The sequence below is a fragment of the Macaca mulatta genome, chromosome 16, assembly GCF_049350105.2.
Source record: "Macaca mulatta isolate MMU2019108-1 chromosome 16, T2T-MMU8v2.0, whole genome shotgun sequence".
NCBI classification, from domain to species: Eukaryota; Metazoa; Chordata; class Mammalia; order Primates; family Cercopithecidae; genus Macaca; species Macaca mulatta.
In genome coordinates this window covers 44,730,672-44,745,887 of record NC_133421.1, presented here as the reverse complement: position 1 = coordinate 44,745,887, position 15,216 = coordinate 44,730,672, and the positions used below count along the sequence as shown (strand labels likewise).

General features: G+C 42.0%; 1 long non-coding RNA gene across 1 annotated transcript in view; it reads right to left on the bottom strand.

The window, feature by feature from the left end:
- LOC144335441 (uncharacterized) overlaps nucleotides 1–15,216 on the bottom strand; it is a 29,291-nt gene that overhangs the window by 2,167 nt on the left and 11,908 nt on the right. The gene's annotated exons all lie outside the window — the stretch shown is intronic.

Genomic DNA, 15,216 nt, shown 5'->3' with positions numbered 1-15,216 from the left:
GGGTGTGGTGGTGCCTGCCTATAAAGTCCCAGCTACTCAGGAGGCTGAAGCGGGAAGATGGCTTGAGCCCAGGAGCTGAAGGATGCTGTGAGCTCTGATTGTGCCACTACACAGGCAATAGAGTGAGACTCTGTCTCTTAAAAAAAAAAAAAGGAAAAAAAAGTATCATATTGTAAGTGTTCTGTAGAACTTGCTCCCACACTTTAACATTTTGCTTTAAAGATTTGTTCATGTATTTAGATCATTGCTTTTTCACGGCTGTATGAGCTGAGTCATTTCTGCTCTTCTTTCCATCCATACCCATTGGTCTCCAAAGTATCCAGGCCTCCCCAAAAGTTCCTGCAGGAGACCTCAGTTCCACTGGCTTTCAGGTCATAATTGTTCCAGCACTTCTTTTCCATTTCTGCTTCCAGCCCACCTCTCCCAAATTCTCAAGCTTCTAGAGGGTCATGAGAGAGGAAAGATGCCAAATGCTTTTGATAAAATGTCGCCTTTCCAGTGGTTTGCATGTTTGTTTGTGTGGAGTAGGAGGGAAGTGAGGGCAGATGTGACTTATTCTGAGTATTAATTCAAGTTTAAAAGTAAAATCTTTAGGTTTGCCTTGTCCAGTAACAAATGCCAAGAGCCATAACTGCTCATTCTCTCTCTCTCTCTCTCTCATACACACACACACACACACACACACACACACTTGCTTAATGCAATATCTACACTGTTTTTGCTTCAACAAACTAAATAGGAGAAGAGAGGTGGTAGGTTAAAGGGGCATGCTATCTTATTAAGGGCAGTCATTCTCTCACAGAAAGAATCACTGTATTAGTGTAGGGAGAATCACTGCCTACGTCAGCTGTGTGTCAATGACCTCTGTCACTGCCCCCAGTCTGCACAGTGAGACTGGAGGCTGCGTGCCATGGTCTACAGATTCCTCACTACAGAAAACTTGCTCCAACATTCTCCATGAGAGTCACAGCGAGATTGATTATGGCGGTCAATGCTCAATGGCATTGTGGCTGGCCAAGTTTTTTTGCAGACACTTTTACTAGGGGACTGAGGATTATAGCAGCAAGCCATCTTAGCATAGAGCCTTATCTGTGTTTCCACAGACTGTCTTTCAAACCCAAGCAACTTGTTCATAACATTCACTTTTCAGGCAAAAACGTATTTTCCACTTTTTTTCTTTTCTTGATAAAAAGTTTAAAAAATAAAGTTTGCATAAACACGTGTGTGATGTTTCTTAGGAACAATGTTTGCCATTTGACAAAGTGTGGTGAAATTTTGTCAGAACAAGTTTACTTGAAGGAGGGATGAGACATCCTTTATCAATGTTTATATGAATCACACGCATCAGAGAGAGTGGGAGGGAGAATCTTGGTTCTCTGGCACTCTCAGTACCCACATTGAGATCCAAGAGTGTCCTGATGATTTTCCTGTCTCAGTAAGTAATTAAGCTTTTCCTGAAGGAGCTCAGTTAAGTCCAAGCTTAATTTCAGTCCAGTCCAATGTTTAATTTGCTTTTTCAGCTACAGGAAATGAAAGCGTGACTCAGAATTTTCTCTATGTATCCCCTCAGATCTTTAGCACACTGAGAGTAGTTACAGAGTCTCAAAGCATATCCCCACAAGATGCTTTATTTATTACAAAGGAAAAAACACTAATTTTCCAGAGAATCCTGGAATATATCACCTTAACCAAGTTATCAAGGTTAACATCATTAGTAACAGGAAAAATTAAATTGCCTGCCACTAAAAAGAACAATTTTTATTTCTTATGTATTCCTGACCCAATAAAACAAAACAAAACAGCGCAATGAGAACGTAACTATAAGGAAACATTAGAGGGTTCAATGATGCCCACCTGTAGTCCCAGCTACACGGGAGTTTGAGGCAGGAGGATTGCTTGAGGCCAGGAGTTCAAGACCAGCCTGGGCAATATAGCAAAACCCTGTCTCAAAGGAAAAAGAAAAGAAAACATTAAACAAATCCAAACCCAAATTGAAAGACTGTTCTAGATTGAAAAACACTAAAAAGACAAGACAAATTCACCATGTAATCCTAGGCGGGAGCTTGGACTAGAAAAAAATTTCTTTTTGCTATAAAGGACACTCTGGCAATTGTGAGAATGCACTTCAAAGACCACAACTTGGAGCTTAATTCACAAAGGACCCCAGCTGCCTCACTCTTCCATTGCATGTTTGTATGAAGGCCATGCTTCCATGGGTTGCTCCCAGCTGATGACTGAGTATAGCAAGGACAGGAGGGCAGGCCTTCTCCTGGGAGACAAAGGATGCCTATAATGGCCAACTTTTGCTTGACTTTGAGTGAATATCTGGCATAGTTCCACCCAATCTTTCTCCCCCTCTCCTCCACACAGGATCAGACTTGCATCATGGTGTGACAGCTCTCTCATCTTTCGTTGACTCCCAACTCTCAGCAAGATGGAAATGCCCAAATTCCCCTGACAGATGGTAGAGGAAGAAATAAAGAGTTTGAGGGAAATGAGCATGAAGGAATGGCTATATTAGGTAAGACCAGAAGTAATCCTGCTAGAGGATTTTGTTCTATGACATGTCCCAGATTACACACCACTCACCAAGATCACCAGAAAGCACTGGTGAGAGGGGCATCTGCATCAAAGAAGTCCAGTGACGGCGGTCCACTGCATGCCAAAGAGGATGGTAGGTGAGGCAGTCTCAAAGCTGGGCCCATTAATACCCATGGGAATGCATGATGGGGGCCCTCAAGTAATAGAAGCTAGGAGGTCACAATTACCACAGTGACTGGCATAGTTAGTCAGACAGCCGCCGGGACTAAAGCCACAGGAAGTTGTGGAGATGGTTAATGGAGAATGATGTCCTTAGAGGCAAAATAGACAGGCAGCCAATAAAAATGTTACTTAACATCCATAACCCACAAAGAGCAAGAATAAAGGAGCAGGAAGCTGTGGGTGATTTCCCCCAATAAAAATCCACAACTTCTTGTTTAGTTCTCAAACCCAAGTCAATTTGCAGATCTGAAACCCACTGACTGAAGTGATGGGTTCCCAGGAGGAAGACTCTTACAATGCCATGTCAAGTATATACCATGAGAATTCCTCCAGCTCTTCCCCAAAGGTACCTATGGGCATTTATTCATGTGACCATATGCTGGGGAAAGGAGATAACCAGACATTTCAAGGGCTGTTGAATATGGGATCTGAGTTAACACTGATACCCAGAAACCTGAAATATCATCACAGTCCCTGTTACAATGGGACCAGGTAATAAATGGAGTCCTGTCTGAAATCTGACTCACAGTGGTTCATTTGGTCTGTGGATGATTTCCCAAGCAGCCAAGTGCACAGTTGGAATACTCCCAACATTAGGCCCTGGTATGTAAAGTACAACTATTATAGTGGGGAAGGTCAAAAGGAAACCTCTGAAGCTGCCCACAACTCAGCCAAGATGATAAATCAAAATCGGTTTCATATTGTAAGAGATTCATGCCACCATTAAAGAACTAAAGGATGCAGGGAAGGTAGTTTCCATTATATTTTCATTTAATTTGTTAGCCTAGCCCCTGAAGAAATTGGCAAGATCCTGAAGAATGACTGTAGACTACCACAGGCTTAACCAAGGAGTAGCCCTTATTCCGGCTGCTATTTGGTATCATCTAGATCAACATTAGTAAGCCTTCAGGTGAAAAGTATGTGAGCACTGATTTGGCAAATGCATTCTCTTCTATTTCAGTTAGAAAGAAGATCAGAAACAGTTCACATTAATGTGGAACAGACCAAAATATTCAGCTACATTTTGCTCCAGGGTTATTTTAACTCGTGCTCTCAATCATAATACAGTACAAAGAAATCTGCATCATCTGGACAGCCCAGAGAACACCACATGGACCCATTATGTTGACATCATGCTTCTGAACAGATGAACAAGTTGGTGGCTCTGGGGGCCATGGTAAGACATATGCATTCCAGAGGACTGGAGATAAACCATGCTAAGATTTCAGGAACCAGCCACTCCAGTGAAGTTTTAAGGGATTCAGTAGTAAGAGCTGTGCTAGGTGTTCCCTCTATAGTGAAGGACAAATTGCTGTATCTTGCATCCCCTACCACAAAGAAGGAAGCATAGCATCTGGTAGGCCTATTTAACTTCTACAGGCAATATATTCCATACCAAAAATCCTACACTGGACCATAAATCAGGTGACATGGAGAGCTGCAAGCTTCAAGGGGCCTAGAGCAGGAAGTACTGCAGCAGTACTGCAGTACGTGGTGCAATCACACCCTGCAACTTGGGCCCTGTGATCTGACAGCCTGTGGCATTCTATCTGGCAATAGTTGGGCAGTGCAGTATAGGGATCGCGGCAAGCTCCATTGGGAGAATCCCAAGGCAGGCACCTGGGATTCTGGAATAAGACCATAACATCTGCAGTAGAGAATTATATGCCATTTGAGAAATAGCACTTGCGTGTTAGTGGACCCTGATAGAGACTGAACACTTATTCTCGGGTCACCAGCTAACCATGCATCTGAAACTGTTCATTATAAGCTGGATTCTGTTGGACCTAACAAGTCCCCAAGCTGGATGGGCCCAGCAGCAGAACATGCTAATGTGGAAATCCAGGATGGAGCTTGAGCAGGAGCAAAGGACACAAGTAAACTGCATGAGCAGGTAGTCCACACTCTCCTATACTCCCCTATGTCATCCACCACACGTGCACTAGTTTGCACCTATTTCTCTACAGGAGCTGGAGAGGTGCCCATACAACTGAGTGAAAGGGAAAAAAGAAACTCAAGCATGGCTTATAGATGAGTTAGCTTAGTATGAGGGTGCAGACCAGAAATGAACTGTGACTGTGTTATAACCACATGCTGTAGGGAGTAGTTCCGAAAAACAGTGAAGAGGGAAGATTTTCCCAGTAAGCAAAGCTCTGAATCATGCACCTGATTATTCACTTTGTGTGGAAGGGGAAGTGGCCTGAAGTAAGAATAAATAAGCTGAGTGTAGGGGTGTGCACCTGTAGTCTCAGCTTCTTGGGAGACTGAGGCAGGAGGATCACCTGAGCCTGGGAGTTTGAAGCTACAGTGAACTATGATGGCACCGCTGCACTCCACCCTAGGTGACACAGCAAGACACAGTCTCTTTCTTAAAAAGAATAAGAAAAAGAAGGAGAAAGAGAAGAAATATAGATCCTTGGGTCACACAAAAGAAACTGTCATCAGAGGGAATAGGCAACCTATGGAATGGGAGAAATTTTTGCAATCTATCCATCTGACAAAAGGCTAATATCCAGAATCTACAAAGAACTTAAACAAATTTACAAGAAAAAAACAAACAACCCCATCAAAAAGTGGGCAAAGGGTATGAACAGATATTTCTCAAAAGAAGACATTTATGCAGCCAACGAACATGTGAAAAAATGCTCATCATCACTGGTCATTAGAGAAATGCAAAATCAAAACCACAGTGAGATACTATCTCACGCCAGCTAGAAAAGCAATCATTAAAAAGTCAGGAAACAACAGATGCTGGAGAGGATGTGGAGAAATAGGAATGCTTTTACACTGTTGGTGGGAGTGTAAATTAGTTCAACCATTATGAAAGACAGTGTGGCGATTCCTCAAGGATCTAGAACTATAAATAAATACTATTTGACCCAGTGATCCCATTACTGAGTATATACCCAAAGGATTATAAATCATTCTTCCATAAAGACACATGCACACGTATATTTATTGCAGTACAATTCACAATAGTAAAGACTTGGAACCAACCCAAATGTCCATCAATGATAGACTGGATTAAGAAAATGTGTCATATATACGCCATAGATTACTATGCAGCCATAAAAAAGGATGATTTCATGTCCTTTGCAGGGACATAGATGAAGCTGGAAACCATCATTCTCAGTAAACTATCACAAGGACAGAAAAACAAACACCACATGTTCTCGCTCATAAGTGGGAGTTGAAGAATGAGAACACATGGACACAGGGAGGGGAGCATCACAGACCGGGGCCTGTCAGGGAGTAGGGGGCTAGGGGAGGGATAGCATTAGGAGAAATACCTAATGTAGGTGACAAGTTGATGGGTGCAGCAAACCATCATGGCACATGTATACCTATGTAACAAAACTGCATGTTCTGCACATGTACCCCAGAACTTAAAGTATAATAATAATAATAATAATAATAATAATAATAATAATAAAACACTACATCCCTAAGAGTCACAAATAGAAAAAAAAAAAGAAATATATACGTTTGGGAAGTGGCCAATGGTCTGGCTGCCTGGTCAGAGCCTTTAAAGAAAACAACTGGAAAATCAGAGCCAAGGAGGTCTGGGTAGACTCTAGAAGCATATAGATGGACATATGGGAATGGATATAATGTATGAACATTTTGTATCACATGTTAATGCTCAACAGAGAGCATCTACCATGCAAGAGGCACTGAGCAGCCAAGTAGACAAAATGATTCAGCCAATTAACATCAGCCAGCCTTTGTCATCAGTCACTCCAGAACTGGCACAATAGGCACATGAACAGAGTGGCCATGGTGGCAGAGGTGGCTACATATGGGCCCTATAGAATGGACTCCTACTTACCAAAGCCAGTGTAGCCACTGCTGCCTCTGAATGTCCAACTTGTCAGGAACAGAGACCAACACTGAACTCCCAAAGTGGCACTAGTCTTCAAAGAGACCAACCAGCCACATGGTGGCAAGTTAACTGCATCAGCCCCCTTCCACACCGGAAGGGCCAGCAGTCTGAACTCACAGGAACAGATACCTATTCCAGAAATGGACTTGCCTTTCCCTCCCACAGAGCCTCAGCTGGCACCACTCTCTGGGAGTTTGTGGAATATCTAATCCACAGGCATGGAATCCCACATATCACAGCATCTAACCAGGAGCCCCTCTTCACAGCAAAGGAGGTAGGCCTGTGATCATGAGGTCACTATCTGTGTCACATACCACACCACCCAAGGCAGACAGCCTCAGAGAATCTTGTAACCACCTTCTAAGAGTACAACTGAATGGCAGCTCAAAGAACACACTCTAAAAAGATGGGGTGCCATCCTTCGGGAGACAATATATTTATGAAATCATAGACTCCTCGATGTTGCCATATCCGCACGAGGAAGGATACAAGGTCCAGGAGCCAAAGGGGAGAAATAGGAGCAGCCCCACTTACCATCACTTCCAGGGACCCACTGGGGTATTTTGTGCTTCTTGTCCATGTAGATCCTGAACCCCAAAAGGGATGCACACTTGCCAGGGGACACAGCGAGCGTCCGAGGGAACTATAAGTTCTAGCTGCTGAAGGGGCACTTTGATCTCCTTATGTGTAAGAAGTTACCAGACTGGCAGGGATCATGGATCCTGCTCAGCAGAAGAGGGCAAGGCCGTTTTCACACAATGGGGGCAGGAAGGAATATGTGTGAATCCCAAATGATCTACTTGATTGCCTTCTGATACTCTGATGCCCTACTGTAAGGGTGAACAGATACATGCAATAACCCCAAACCGATAAAGGTATGATTGCCAAAGGTTCAAACCACTTAGGAATGAGGTTTCTGGCCATATCCCTGGGTAAGCAAGCCACCAAGACCTGCAGAGGTGAGAGCTGAGGGTGAGAGGTGTTTAGAATGGATAGTGGGGGAGTGGAAGGATGAGAACCAGTTGCAGCCCTGAGATCCATTGTAGTGACAGGGCCTGCAGTTCATCCCACTAACCTCACACTTCTGATTTCCCCTCAGGAGGAATGGCCTACAGGGGCCATGCAGAGGCTGTACGGAGAATTGGTCAGTACACACAGAAGTGGATGGCAGTGGGCCAAGCACAGTGGCTCACACCTGTAATCTCAGCACTTTGGGAGGCCGAGGTGGGTGGATCACCTGAGTCCAGGAGTTCGAGACCAGTTAGGACAACATGACAAAACCCCATGTCTACTAAAAATACAAAAACTAGCCGGGCATGATGGCATGTGCCTGTAATCCCAGCTACTTGGGAGGCTGAGACAGGAGAATCGCTTGAGGTGGAGGTTGCAGTGGGTCAAGATAGTGCCACTACATTCCAGCCTGGGTGACAGAGTGAGACTTCGTCTCAAATAAATAAATAAATAAATAAATAAATAAATAAATAAGAAGTGGGCTGCAGTGGTGTGAGCATGCACCTGACAGACCTCTCATTACGGAGAGCTTATACAGCCAAGAACCCCAGCTGCTGCTCTTTGAAACCCATCCTGCTTTTGTGCCGAGGCCACACTTCCCACAGGCTGCTCTAGCCAGTGACCAAGCACAGCACAGACACTAAGACAGGCCCATTCTGGGAGATGTGGGATTCCTCTGATGGCCAACTTTGACTTGGGGACTCCCTGATGGCCTTGCCAAGCCTTTTTGATAAAGCACTTTGGTCTAGGAAGCTTCTACCCAACCTTCCTTCCTCTCTCCTTCACTCAGGGTCAGACTTATAATGTGATCTGACAGTTCCCCCAGCATTTCCTGGCTCTTGCTCCTTTCCTCTCACAGGTGTTTCTCCTGAGAAAATTCTTGCATGTTTAATCCCAATTTGAGGGATTATTGGGATGATTATTGGGACTACTGTTGGAACAGTTGACAAACTGTCACTGGGGGTGTGTAGATTAAATGGCAGTATTGTATAAATCCATGTTAATTTCCAGGTAGTGATAACAGTACTGTGATTATATAGCAGTGTGTCCTTGGTGTTTAGGAATTACACAGTGAAATGTTTAGGATAATGGGGCAACTTACTTTCAAACGGTTCCCCCAAAATCCTAGATAGATAGATAGATAGATAGATAGATAGATAGATAGATAGATGATAGATAGATAGATAGATAGATAGATAGATAGATAGATAGATAGATAGACAGGCAGGCAGGCAGAGTAAGAAAGAAAGTGAGAATGATCAAACAAATGTATATAATGTTTTGTGGGGAGAGTGAATAGGAGTTTTTTGTAGTATTCTTATGACTTTTCCATAAATTTGAAATTATCAAAAATAAAAAATGTTTAAAACATTCTGAAGACACACATTCGGCCAACAATCATGAAAAAAGGCTCTACATCACTGATCATTACAGAAATGCAAATGAAAACCACAATGAGATGTCATCTAACACCAGTCAGAATGGCGATTATTAAAAAGTAAAAAAATAACAGATGCTGGTGAGGTTGTGGAGAAAAAAGAACACTTATACACTGTTGGTAAATTCAGCCATTGTGGAAGACAGTGTGGTGATTCCTCAAAGACCTAAAAACAGAAATGCCATTCAACCCAGCAATCCTATTACTGGGTATATACCCAAAGGAATGCAGATCATTCTATTATAAAGACACACACACATGTGTTCATTGCAGTACCACTCACGATAGCGAAGACATGGAATCAACCTGAATGCTCATCAGTAACAGACTGGATAAAGAAAATGTGGTACATATCATGGAATACTATGCAGCCATAACAATGAATGAGATCATGTCCTTTGCAGGGACATGGATGGAGCAGGAGGACATTATCCTTAGGAAACTAACACAGGAATAGAAAACCAAATACCACATGTTCTCACTTACAAGTGGGAGCTAAATGATGAGGACACATGGACACATAGAGGGGAACAACAACACTGGGGCCTTTTGGAGGGTGGAAGGGTGGGAGGAAGGAGAGGATCAGGAAAAATAACTAATGGGTACTAGGCTTAATACCTGGGTGATGAAATAATCTGTACGACAAACCCCCATGACACAAGTTTACCTATGTAGCAAACCTGCACTTACACCCCTGAACTTTAAAAGTTTAAAAAAAAAAACTTAAACAACGCTCAGAATCTTGATTAAAAGTCTTAGTGCAAAAGGGCTTGCATAACTAATATGGTTTGAGTCTGTGTCCCCACAAAAACCTCAGGTCGAATTGTAATCCCCTGTGTCGGAGAATGGATGTGGTGGGGCGTGACTAGATCAAGGGGGTGGATTTCTCCCATGCTGTTCTCATTATAATGGGTGAGTTGTCCTGAGATCTGGTTGTTTAAAAGTTTGTAGCACCTCCCCCTTCCCTCTCTTCATCCTGCTCCAGTCATGTAGGATGTTCTGGCTTCCCTTACACCTTCTGCCACGATTGTAAGTTTCCTGAGGTCTCCCCAGCCGTGCTTCCTGTGCAGCCTGTGGTACCATGAGCCAATTAAACCTCTTTTCTTTATTAATCACCTAGTCTCAGGTAGTTCTTTATAGCAACGTGAGAACGGACTAATACAATAGCCTTCTTCTTTATCTTGAAACTCATCAAGGACACTGAGGCCATTCCACCCAAATTAAAAGTTTCCCTTTTATCCTCCGAAGTGATTTATAGCAGGAAGATGGAAGGCTGTTTACACTTTCATTGATTGCTTAGTTTTGTTCATATAATTATACATTTTAACATTCTTGCAGAATTAGTTTGCTAGGGCCACCATAACAAAATACAAAGACCAGGTGGCTTAAACAACACGAATTCACTTTCTCACAGTTCTAGAGGCTGGAAGTCCAAGATCAAGGTGTCAGCAGATACTGTTTCTTCTGAGGCCTCTCTTTTTGGCTTGCAGTTGCTGCTTTCTCACTGTGCCCTCACATGGTCTCCACTCTGTATACATGTACCTCCCTGGTGTTTCTTCCTCTTCTTAGGAGAACACTGATTGTATTGAATTAGGGCCCCACTCTTATTACCTTAGTTAGCTTTAATTACCTCTTTAAAGATTCCATCTCTAAATGTATTCACATTTTGAGGTAGTGAGGGTTAGGGATTCAACATACAAATTTTGGAGAAACACAACTCATCCCATTACATAGAGTATACCTTTCTCCCTTTAGTTAAAGGTTACTTGTGTCACCACCACCCCTACACATACACCAGAAGGCAGCTTTTTCTAAAAGAAAACCACTCTAAGATTCAGTCCTCTGAAGAACAATGTAAATCTCAACTCTTTTGAAAATCTGGTTAATGTTAAGCCTATAATTTTATTTTCATTTTCTTCCAACCTGAATGACTTTTCTTAAAGGGTTCATACATTTAAAGTTTTGCCTAGATTTTTGGCCGGGCATGGTGGCTTATACTGGTAATCCCAGCACTTTGGGAGGATGAGGCAGGCAGACCATTTGAGCTAAGAATTTTGAGACCAACCATGGCACCAAACATGGCAAAATCTCACATCTACCAAAAATACAAAAATTAGCTGGCCTTGGTGGGGCACTTGTAGTCTCAGCTACTCAGGAGGCTGAAATGGGAGGATCGCTTGAGCCTGGGAGGTCGAGACTGCAGTGAGCCGTGATCGTGCCACTGCACTCCAGCCTGGGTGACAGAGTAAGACCCCATCTCAAAAAATAAGAAGAAGAAAATTAAATTTTGGCTAGATTTCCTTCCTTTTTTCTGGGAGGGTTTTGAGCTTTCTTATGTTAGATTATTACGCACTTAATAGCCTCTTGAAGCTACTGAAAATAGGAGATCTATACAATTTAAGGAACTATATGGACTTTACTTTCTAATTACATCTGAAGGTGTATTATCTTATCTAATTTGATAAGCTTCTTTCCATTGTCACTCCTTATATGTTCATATGAATCCTCCAGGAACACATACTCTAGACATACATTGTTTCGATCAGAAAGGTTGAAGCCTCTTTTGGGGCCAGTTTAAGAATCTTCACATTCTAATTTCTATTGTACTTTAACAGGACTCAAACCTTACAAAGAAAGAAACTTCGCTCATCTCTTATCACAATAAAAACCTAACTTGATCTACTCTCAAGCTTAGAAAGCTTTATTTCAGAAGACAGAATTGCAATAGTTCTACCTATAATTTAAGTAAGAGCAGGGGCTGCATGCAGTGGCTCATACCTGTAATCCCAGTACTTTGGAGGCTGAGGTGGGCAGATTGCTTGAGGTCAAGAGTTCAAGACCAGCCTGGGAAACATGGCAAAACCCTGTCTCCACAAAAAATTAGCCAGGCGTGGTAGTGTGCATGTGTGGTCCCAGCTACTTGGGAGGCCGAGGTGATAGAATCACTTGAACCTGGGAGGCAGAGGTTGCAGTGAGCCGAGATTGTGCCACTGCACTCTAGCCTGGGTGACAGAGTGAGACCTTGTCTCGAAAAAAAAAAAAACATTAAGTGAGAGCAGCCTCCACCTATCCTATGGACCCAGGACAAAGTGACATCTGTCAAAAGCCATAAGACAACAGACAAAAACAAAACAAAAATCAATGTTTTAATTTTCCAGTGATCCTGATTTTAAGCAAAACTAATCCTTTAGCAACAGAGTTCAAAGTTGGCCAGCACTAGACAGCAGTGATGGGCAACCCTCCTACCTCCCCACCCCAACACTGTTATTTTTACTTATTCAGATTTAGGCTCCAATTGGAGTTACCGCCTGTATTCATTTCCTAAGCCTACTATAACAACATACTATACATTTGGTGGCTTAAAACAACAGAATTTATTTTCTCTGTTCTGGAAGCTGGAAGTCTGAAATCAGGTTGTCAGTAGGGCCCTTCTCCCTGAGACTCTCAGTAGAATTTTCTCTTACGTCTGCCTGGTGGTGGCCATCAATCTTCCATGTTCCTTGGCTTGCAGCTGTGTCACTCCAATCTCTGTCTCCATCACTATGTGGCCTTCTCCCTGTGTGTCTCTCTTCACACCATCTCCCTTCTTATAAGGACATCAGTCATATTGGATTAAGAGCTCACTCTACTCCAGTGTGACCTCATCTTAACTAATTACTTCTACAATGACCCTATTTCTAAGTAAGGTCACATTTTGGGGTACTAAGTGTTAGGATTCAACATATCTTTTGGGAGAGCACAGTTTAAAAACATAATATCATCCTTCCCAGTTTTCTTGAGTACTTTATTTCATGGTCTCTCATTTGTAGGTTTTATTATTTCCATGCATATTAACAAATGGGAAAGATCAACTGTCATCTTCTGGCTTAATAAATGCAAGGCTGGGCACAGTGGCTCACGACTGTAATCCCGGCACTTTGGGAGGCCGAGGTGGGCGGATAACTTGAGGTCAAGAGTTCAAGACCAGCCTGACCAATATGGTGAAACCCCATCTCTACTAAAAAATACAAAAATTAGCCAGCTGTGGTGGTGGGCACCTATAATCCCAACTAGTTGGGAGGCTGAGGCAAGGAGAATTGCTTGAATCTGGGAGGCAGAAGTTGCAGTCAGCCGAGATCACACTACTTGCACTCCAGCCTGGGCAACAGAGCAAGACTCCATCTCAATAAAAGAAAGAAAGAAAAAGAAATTCACAAATATTTATGCCTTTATTTTAAAAAGGAGGCTATGTCAATTTAAATATTATTACATGAGCAAGAAAGCATTACGTAAGTAACCAAGCAAAATTAGACTTTTTTTGGAAGTTACTTTCCCAAAATACAATAACTCATAAATCTGAGTGTCTTATCAAACTAATTTGATAGGAGCTAATGGCAAATGCAGTTTGGTGACATGGAAAAGCATCTCATTCTCTGCAGGTGCAAGAAAAAGGAAACCATCGGTTGTTTCTTGCTTGCTTGCTTGTCTTGCTGAGTTTTCTTTCACCAGCAGTAGGAGAGTTTAGAGTTTCCAGGCTAAATACTGGAATTTCAATAATTAGCACTCAAAGAGGAAAAAAAGTAGTCTTTCAAATAAAGGCCCACTCAAAACTTCAAATAACTTCAGTTTCAAAAAATAGTATAAGAAAGAAGCAGAATAGGCTTGTGTTAAAATAGATTATAAAACATATGATATTTGCTGCTTACATTTGTCATCCAAATGTTTTATGGTTAATATCAATTTTATCAATTTTTTACTAATTTTGTATTCACTGATAAACAAGTACTTCCACTAGCAACATTAAGAATCAAGGTTTTCAGTTAGAGAAATAATCACATGGCTCACCAAGTAATAAGTAAAAAGGAATTATGAGTTGAGAAAAGGGTTAAAATTCGATTATGTTTTGTAAAGCAATGCAGGAAATAAATTCATAACTTTCAGTATGAATTTGTCAGTAAAACAAAAATTAAAATATTAAGCCTTCTAGGGTTCCTTTGAGGAGTATATGTGATAGTATATACAAAATACCTGGCATACAGTATGTGCTTAGTAAACATTAACTTCATTCCACACCCTCCTTTGTTCAGTGTCATTGAACCTCAAACAGTTCCCTGAAAAGTTCCCATTAATTGGGGATGAAGAAACCCACCCAGGAATTAAGCGCTCATTTCATCCCCTACATGTGGAAAAGACAAGTCTCACAGCACCCTGATTGGTATGGAACTCCACGCTGCCCAAGAATGAGTGCCCCTTAGATCTTGAGCTAACCAGCTGGTGGCAAGGCTCTTGCTTCACACCCTCACAGGGTACTCAGTAGCTCCACCGGTAATAAAATTTCCCCAGTTGTCATGGGGGCACAAGATGCTTAACTGACATGAGACTAAATCTGGTCTTTATGGTTTGAATTTCATTTTGATAATTATTTGTTTTGAAGAATACAAATGTAAAGATCATTTCTATCTTCATATGAGTCTCAAATTATAATCTTGATTCTATAATAAATCTTCTTTAGCTTTCAACTGGCATATTCAACCGGAAATGGGAGGTACCCATTTCCTCTATATTTCAAATTGACCTTCATATATAAAAACGTGTGAGTTCATAACGATACTTGTTTTTAAAAACTTCATGGTTCACCTTTGTAAGTTCACGCTAGGACATCAGCTCATTGTTTTGAAAACTGATGAAGGAAAGTAATCAAGCATTTGTACTCCTTTCCTGTATGCATTCTATTTCGGGGCCACCAAAGAGATGATGAGGAAAGTCCTTCACAGAAATATTCCTGGTTAATAAATTGAGATGGAATGATGGAGTTAGAAAAATTGTCATTTTGCAAGACCTAATGAAATCATAGATCTAGGTAACAATCATCAACTGATGCTGAAACTACCAGGATGGTGGTTTTCAACCTCACCTGCCCCCAAGAGCTGTTACAAGCCTCAGTGTGCAGGCTGCACTCCAGACCAAGTGAATCAGAATGTCTGGGCTGATTGTAAAGCTCCCCAGGTGATTTCAGTGTGCAGCCAAGATTGAGGATCACTCACTAGATGAAAGGGGCATGGGGAAGTTTATAACAGATGGATCAGACAGAAAACACTTCAACCTACTCACCAATTCTAACGTTGGTATGAGTGGGACAGCC